Raw genomic sequence first — 9,319 nt, 5'->3', positions numbered from 1 at the left:
CAAGGGGGCAATCTATGGGTGGAGCCAGAGGACATTGCTAGACTGTTGAATGAATACTTCACATCCGTCTTCACCCAAGAGAATGAGGATGAAAGTATCGAACTTGGGAAGAGAGACTGCGAGGTTCTTAAGCAAATTGATATAGGGAGTGACAAGGTATTGGAGGTGTTGGCAGGCTTAAAAGTGGACAAATCTCCAGGTCCAGATGATTTGTGTCCCAGACTGCTGAGGGAGGCAAGGGAGGAGATCGCAGGGGCTCTGACCCAAATTTTCAATTCCTCTCTGGCCCACAGGGGAGGTGCCAGAGGACTGGAGAACAGCTAATGTGGTTCCGTTATTTAAGAAGGGTTGTAGAGATAAGCCAGGGAACTACAGGCTAATGAGTCTCACGTCAGTGGTAGGGAAACTATTGGAGAAAATTCTGAAGAAGGGTATCTATCTCCACTTGGAGAGGGAAGGTTTGATCAGGGATAGTCAGCATGGCTTTGTCAGAGGGAGGTCACGCCTAACAAATTTGATTGAATTTTTTGAGGAGGTGACCAGGTGTGTAGATAAGGGTAGTGTAGTTGATGTAGTTTATATGGATTTCAGCAAAGCCTTTGACAAGGTCCCACGTGGGAGAGTCATAAATAAGGCAAAGGCACATGGGATACGGGGTAATTTGATAAGGTGGATTCAAAATTGGCTTAGTTATAGGAGACAGAGGGTGATGACAGAAGGATGCTTTAGTGACTGGAAGCCAGTGTCCAGTGGTGTACCACAGGGATCTGTGCTCGGTCCCCTTTTATTTGTCATTTATATAAACGACATAGATGACTATGCGGGGGGTAGGATTTGTAAGTTTGCGGATGAAACAAAGATTGGCCGGGTGAATAACAGTAAGGTTGAGTGTCTTGGGCTACAGGAAGATATAGACGGGATGGTCAAATGGGCAGATAAGTGGCAGATGGGATTTAACCCTGAAAAGTGTGAGGCGATACACTTTGGAAGGGGTAATTTGACAAGGAAGTATTCAATGAACAGCATGGCACTAGGAAGTTCTGAGGAACAAAGGGACCTTGGCGTGTGTGTCCAAAGGTCTCTGAAGGCAGAGGGGCATATTAATGGGGTGGTGGAAAAGGCATATGGGACACTCGCCTTTATCAATCGAGGCATAGATTACAAAAGTAGGAAGATCATGTTGGAGTTGTATAGAACCTTAGTGAGGCCACAGCTGGAGTACTGTGTGCAGTTCTGGTCGCCACATTATAGGAAGGATGTGATTGCACTGGAGGGGGTGCAGAGGAGATTCACCAGGATGTTGCCTGGGATGAAACATTTAAGTTATGAAGAGAGGTTGGATAGACTTCGGTTGTTTTCACTGGAGCAGAGAAGGCTGAGGGGCGACCTGATCGAGGTATACAAGATTATGAGGGACATGGACAGGGTGGATAGGGAGCAGCTGTTCCCCTTAGTTGAAGGGTCAGTCACAAGGGGGCATAAGTTCAAGGTGAGGGGGCAGGAGGTTTAGGGAGGAAAAACTTTTTTACCCAAAGGGTGGTGACAGTCTGGAATGCACTGCTTGGGAGGGTGGTGGAGGCGGGTTGCCTCACATCCTTTAAAAAGTACCTGGATGAGCACTTGGCACGTCATAACATTCAAGGCTATGGGCCAAGTGCTGGTAAATGGGATTAGGTAGGTAGATCAGGTGTTTTTCACGTGTCGGTGCAGACTCGATGGGCCGGAGGGCCTCTTCAGCACTGTGATTCTGTGATTCTGTGATGTGTCCTTAGCTGGGCGGGCCAGCAAATATTCCCTATGCGTTCGTCAGCCTGAGAGGGTTGTGATAAGATGGGTTCTGCACCCGCAGCATGTGGTGGACTGAGACCCAGATGACTGGAAGATCTGCACCCAGGTGCAGTGCTCGAACTCCAGGACATTTCGAAGTCAGGCTGATGACATGGTCAGTTGGGATCTTCAAGGTGACATGGCACAGATCGATCTGCTGCCCTCTGCGATCCACGTCATTGTGCCTCCTTGCAACGGCAGGTTAAACTATGCGTTCCCGAGTGTGATGTGGCGACTCTCATGGAGAGGCAGCTCCAGGGACAGGATCAGTGGTTCCTGAGGTTGCGCTCTGACCTGCAAGCCCTCACAGGGGCATTGACCTCATGTGGGCGGTGGTTTGGGCACCAGGTACCCCACCTCGGTGCCCATCCATCTACAGTGAGCAGGGAGGTCTGAAGCGACCTCACGTCGTCAGAGCAGCTGCCTGTCATCTCTGTGGGCTCCTCTCAGGGTGCTCCAGATGAGGTCGGCAGCTCCTCCATCTCTCTGCCAGTGACCGCGGCACCCAACGAAGCTGCGCCGACTGAGGAGATGCCAGCTGCAGAGCTGGCAGCTCCCTCCCAGACAGGGCCAGCACAGGCTCCACGCCAGAGGACGACCGCCAAGGTCATCGAGGCCAACAGGACATCAGAGAGAGCAGGCTTTCTCAGATGCCAGTGTCAGCGAGGGGGCACCACAAAGACGTAGCACCCGCAAACGTAAAATTAAGGCATCTTAGGCACACCTCGTGTTCATCACTGGTGGTTTTTCGTTGGCTCCCCTATGAATTTCGTCTGATTGTGTTTGCAGTGCAACACCAATTTATTTATGTTATGTTAAGAGACTTTTGTGAAAGCATTAAATTAAGATTGTCCAACATGGCTGGGAGTGCCTCTTTTCTTGGGCAGATGGATGGATTCCTGAGCTTTGATGAGTGATTTGTGCGTCATTGACGTTTATTGACTGGGCTCATCATCAATGCTCCTATCCTGGCACTAATGTTTCCAGTATGGAGGCTGCGGCCCAGGCTTGTGCTGTGCTAGCTGAAGGTTCCTTGGATTAGAGCATCCCGGGTGTCCCTGCCTTCCCTGGAGTATGCCCGGGCCAGCGTCTGTCCCCTCAGCATTTCCCTGTGCATGCTCATCCTCGGACTCACTGCTGGACTCATCATATTCAGCCACAGCTACTCCGTCTATATCTTCTTCATCCACAGCCTCCCACCTTTGCAGCGCAAGATTGTGGAGGGCGTAGCAGGCAACCATTATCAGCGACACTCAATCTGGGGGGTACTGGAGTGCGCCCCCGGAATGCTCCTGGCATCGGAAGCGCATTTTAAGAAGACCAATGGCTCTCTCCACCACGGCCACTTCTATTATACTGCTGCTCAGCCTCTGTTCTTGGATGGCGGAGAGGCGTCATAAGCCACCTTCTGAGGGGATAGCCCTTGTCACCCAGCAGCCATCCATCCAGCCGGGCTGGAGCACTGAAGAGCCCCGGCACCTGGGGGTGTCTGAGGATGTAGGCGTCATGGGAGCTGCCTGGATACCTTACACAGACTTGCAGAATCTGAAGCTTGTGATCACACACTATCTGCACGTTCATGGAGTGGAAGCCCTTCCTGTTGATGAAGGCACCGGGCTCACCCACTGGCGCCTTGATGGTCACATGTGTGCAGTCTATTGCACCCTGGACGTGGGGGAAGCCAGCAATGGCTGCGAAGCCTCTGGCTCACTCTGCCTGGCTAGCCTCGTCCCAGCGGTAGTGGATGAAGGTCAATGCATGCCTGAACAGAGCGTCTGTAACCTGCTTGACACAAGTGTGGATAGCTGGTTGGGAGACACCGCAAAGATCGCCCACCGGCCCCTGGAAAGAGCCGGAGGCATAGAAGTTGAGGGCAGCTGTGACCTTTAGAGCCACTGACATGGGGTGTCCACCCACACAGTTGGCGCAGATCTGTATACCCTAGCAGTAGGATAGTGGCATCTTCTGCAGCCCCTTCCGCCTTGGTCTGCCTCTTAGCCCTGAGTCCCTTGTGCCTGCACCTGACCTCCCAGAGGTGGCTCCCCTGGAGGCTGAATGTACACTCCTGGCCTCCTCCCCCTTCTAGACCTCCCTTTCACCTCAGTGGAGAGATCACCCCCATTCCCAGGCTCAGGGAAGCTTCCTGAAAGCTACAGGCCCCAAAACAAATCCTCACTGCAGAGTGCTGACCTGAAGGTTATGGGTCCAGTCCAAGCAGCTGCTATGCATTTTGAAGGTTTCCAGCTCACACAGGCAAGTTTCAGTAACTTTTGTACAATAACTTATAAATCTGTCGAATTGCAACCCCACTGAGCCCTCTTCTACTGCTCGCGGGTGAGGTTCATACAAATTTCTGCTACCCGCCTGCCCGTTGCGCCCATGCGACGAGCCGAAGATCACACGGGCACCGCAAAATCCCAGTCAATTGGAGCCTTAAGTGGCCCGTTAATTAATAGCGGGGGTACAACGGAGATCGTCGTGCGCCCGCCCTCTGAAATATTGCGATGGCGCGTGGTGATGTCGGGCGACGTCACCGCGCGTCATTTTACGCCTCGGCATGTGGGTCCCGCACCCCCTCCCCCCGCACGTCAAACGGAAAATTCTGCTCATAGGGTGTTTAGCCATTGAAGCCTGTTCCACAATTCATTGGATTCATGGCTGTTCTGTGCTCTAACCTCATGTACCTTCCTTTAGCCCGTATCCCTTAACTTTGGGTAGCAAAAATCTATCTGTCTCAGATTTGAAATTTTACAACTGGTCTAGCATCAAATTCCATTTGCAGAAGAGAGTTCCAAACTTCTACAAGCCATTGCGGGTGGAAGTGTTTCTGAATTTCATTCCTGAAAGATCTGGTTCTAATTTTTAGATTATGCTCCATAGTTCCAAACTTCCCAACCAGAAATAATTTCTCTCTCTATCCCTCATATGTTCCCTTAATAGCTTGTAAGTTTTGATCAACTCACCCCTTAACCTTTTAAATTCCAGGGATTACAACCTCAGTTTATGTAATCTCTCATTGTAGTTTAACCCTTGGAGTCTCGGTATCATTCTGGTAAACTGACACTGTACTCCCAAAACTGCTCCCAGTACTCCAGCTGTGGTTTAACCAGAGGCCCAGACTTTTATCCCCCGGGTCGGGAGTGCAGAATCAGGTGATTTCCCGCTCGGTGAACTTGAAATTTAAAACTGGACCCCTCGCGGGTGGGATTTTCAGCCAGGGGTGGAATGGAGGGCAGATTGGGCTGAAATAGGAGTCAGGCAGATGACTCCAGAATGAATCTGCAGACTGCCAAGCGCAGAGGTGGGCTGGGTGCACAGCCTGCCTTTATGCCCCGACACAGTGTTTAATTAAATAAGAAAGAATAATAAAACAAAAAATTAAACATCCTTCCAGGCCTCATCCCTCACCCCCAACACACTCCCAAGCCTAACTATGCCACCCACTCACTCCCATTGCCCCCATACTCCCATGTCAACTTACTGCCAGCTCATGCCAACCCATGCTCCCACCAGCCTTTGCCCTTACCCCCTCCATGCCAACCGACCTAGTATCTTTGGACAGTTCCTTGACAGCTTTGACACTTCCTGGATAGGTTTGACAGCTGGACAGCTCCTTAATATTTCCTTGACAGCTGGACAGTTCCTGGACACCTCTTTTACAGCTTGACAGTTCCAATGCATTTGTGTGTAAAAAGCGCATAATCATGTTCACTTTTAACAATACCAAAGGTTGTCTTAACTCTCCCACCGGGTGACTTATCTCTCCAAAAGGGTGACTAACCTCTCCCAAAGGTGTCCTGAAACCCTATCCAAAGGGGTACATTGCCCCTCCAGAGGGGGACTCTAGCTATCCATAAGAATCCACCAAGTTCAGAGCTCCTCTTACCTGTTCCAATCTGCACACTCCTGATTCCACACTCCTGTTCCTCTAAAGTCCCAATTCAGTGGAGGCAGCTGGTTATTTAAATGGCCAGCTGCCTCCACGCATTGCATATTTCTGAACCCTGCTCGATTCCAGTCCTGGTCCTGTGAAGATGGAAAATGCCAGGTTCAGGGGCGGGACTTTGAAATTTCAGCCACTTCCAGGATTTTCCTCATGATGGAGAGTGGTGAAAATCCGGGCCAGAGCTTGTAAAACTGAAGCATGATTTCTACCTCCTTGCCTTCTATTCCTCTAGATATAAAGGCAAGCATTTTATTAGCCTTTTAAAATTATTTTCAGTATCTGTTCATGACATTTTAATGACAAATGTACCTGGACAACCAAGTCTCTTTGGACCTCCACTGATTCTAGCTTTTCTCCATTTAGAAAGTACCCTTTTCTATCTTTTTTATACGGGTCCCGGTAGCTTACGTTGAAATCCATTCGCCACAGTTTTGCCTATAATCATAATCTCACTGGTAGGAGACAATAAACAAAGGTCCAAATAATTAAACCCTGCGGTTTCATTCAACCCAAAAATAAATTATATTTCGAGAATCGTTTTGGACATTACACAAAATATGTTATCTCTTTCAAATAACATTATTTTCATACAGGTGAACAATATTGCAGAAATAATTTGATAAAATGGAATTTCACATGCTTAGATTTCAATTACACAGTAGTAGTTCAGAGGAAAGCAGTATATGAAGCAAAATATATTTTCAGGGCAACTGATTTACATTGATTGAATAAAGTAAATTGTGTTTTGAATACTGGAGAGGTTGGGATATTTTTGTATATCTGTATGGAAACTGTACATCAGTGGCATTTGCTTGAAATTGGGAAATGCAAAGAATATTTATTTCTTCCCTTTTTCAAAATCCCAGGGCACATAATACAATGCTGTAGATATAATGCAGGCTTTAGGAAGGTAGACGATAGATTGTAACAGTAATGGGAAACTGCAGGGCTGTGTATGTTGGCAATGTTAAAGGAGCGACCCTGGGTTTTGCCGCAGTGTGTGGAAGTGTTGCCGGAGGTTGTGAGGATCTAGAAAAACCAGGAGAGGGTTGTAGGATGACGATGCACTGGATAGGGCAACTGATGTGTTTGGGAACACTGAGAAGGGGTTATTAGGGTCTGGGAGGAGTAGGAAAAGGATATTTTTAAAATTCATTCATGGCAGGCTGGGTCAGCATTTATTGCCCATCCCTAGTTTGCCCTTGAGAAGGTAGTGGTGAGCTGCCTTCTTAAACTGCTGCAGTCCATGTGGTTTAGCTATATCCACAGTGCTGTTAGGCAAGGAGTTCCAGGGTTTTGACCCAGCGACCGTGAAGGAACGGCGATAGGTTTCCAAGTCAGCATGGTGAGTGGTTTGGAGGGAAACTTCCAGGTGGTGGTGTTCCTATCTATCTGCTGCCTTGTCCTTCTAGATGGTAGTGGCCGTGGGTTTGGAAGGTGCTGTCTAAGGAACCTTGGTGAATTCCTACAGTGCATCTTGTAGATGCTACACACTGCTGCTACTGTACGTCAGTGGTGGAGCATGTGAATATTTGTGGATGTGATGCCAATCAAGCGGACTGCTTTGTCCTGGACGATGTCAGGCTTCTTGAGTGTTGTGGGAGCTATACTCATCCAGGCAAGTGGGCAGTATTCAATCACACTCCTGACTTATGCTTTGTAGATGGTGATTTGGGGAGTCACGAGGTGAGTTATTTGTCGCTGGATTCCTAGTCTCTGACCTGCTCTTGTAGCCATAGTGTTTATATGGCTGGTCCAGTTCATTTTCTGGTCAATGGTAACCCCCAGGATGTTTATAGTGGGGGATTCAATGATGGTAATGCCATTGAATATCAAGGGGTGATGGTTAGACTCTCACTTGTTGGAGATGGTCATTGCCTGGCACTTGTGTGGCACGAATATTACTTGCCACTTGTCAGTCCAAGCCTGGATATTGTCCAGTTCTTGCTGCATTTGGAAATGGACCTCTTCAGTATCTGAGGAGTCGCGAATGGTGCTGAACATTGTCCAATTGTCAGCGAACATCTCCACTTCTGACCTTATGATGGAAGTCAGTCATTGATGAAGCAACTGAAGATGTTTGGGCCGAGGACACTACCCTGAGGAACTCCTGCAGTGATGGCCTGAAGCTGAGATGTATGACCTCCAACATCGGCAACCATCTTCCTTTGTGCTGGGCATGAATTCAACCAGTGGAGAGTTTTCCCCCTGATTCCCATTGAGTCCAATTTCGCTAGGGCTGCTTGATGACACACGGTCAAATGCAGCCTTGATGTCAAGGGCAGTCATCCTCACCTCACCTCAGGAGTTCAGCTCTTTTGTCCACATTTGAACCAAGGCTGTAATGAAGTCAGGTGCTGAATGGCCTTGGTGGAACCCAAATTGGGTGTCAGTGAGCAGGTTATTGCTAAGCAAGTGCTGCTCGATATTGGCATATTGACCGTGATGCAGTCCTGGGGTGTGTGAGAGCACTGTAGGAGGTATAGGTCGAGGGAGGAACAATGGACAATGATGAGTCAGACACAAATGGAGGCCCCGCATGGGCCCCAGCTATGCCTGTCTCTTTATGGGATATGTGGAACATTCCTTGTTCCAGTCCTACTCCGGCCCCCTCCCACAACTCTTTCTCCGGTACATCGATGATTACTTCGGTGCGGCTTCATGCTTTCGTCGGGACCTGGAAAAATTTATTAATTTTGCTTCCAATCTCCACCCCTCCATCATTTTCACATGGTCCATCTCTGACACTTCCCTTCCCTTCCTTGACCTCTCTGTCTCAATTTATGATGATAGACTGTCCACCAATATCCATTACAAGCCTACCGACTCCCACAGCTACCTCGACTACAGCTCCTCACCCCCGCTTCCTGTAAGGACTCCACCCATTCTCTCAGTTCCTTCGTCTCCGTCGCATCTGTTCTGATGACGCTACCTTCAAAAACAGTTCCTCTGACATGTCCTCCTTCTTCTTTAACCGAGGTTTTCCACCCACGGTCGTTGACAGGGCCCTCAACCGTGTCTGGTCCATCTCCCGCGCATCCGCCCTCACGCCTTCTCCTCCCTCCCAGAAACATGATAGGGTCCCCCTTGTCCTCACTTATCACCCCACCAGCCTCCGCATTCAAAGGATCATCCTCCACCATTTCTGCCAACTCCAGCATGATGCCACCACCAAACACATCTTCCCTTCACCCCCCCCCGGCGGCATTCCGTAGGGATCGTTCCCTCCGGGACACCCTGGTCCACTCCTCCATCACCGCCTACTCCTCAACCCCCACCTATGGCACCTCCCCATGCCCACGCAGAAGATGCAACACCTGCCCCTTCACTTCCTCTCTCCTCACCGTCCAAGGGCCCAAACACTCCTTTCAAGTGAAGCAGCATTTCACTTGCATTTCCTCTAACTTAGTCTACTGCATTCGTTGCTCCCAATGCGGTCTCCTCTACATTGGAGAGACCAAACGCAAACTGGGCGGCCGCTTTGCAGAACACCTGCGGTCTGTCTGCAAGAAAGACCCAAACCTCCCTGTCGCTTGCCATTTTAAC

This window comes from Cetorhinus maximus, chromosome 6 (genome assembly GCF_964194155.1).
Source record: "Cetorhinus maximus chromosome 6, sCetMax3.hap1.1, whole genome shotgun sequence".
NCBI classification, from domain to species: Eukaryota; Metazoa; Chordata; class Chondrichthyes; order Lamniformes; family Cetorhinidae; genus Cetorhinus; species Cetorhinus maximus.
This window is presented reverse-complemented; position numbering follows the sequence as displayed.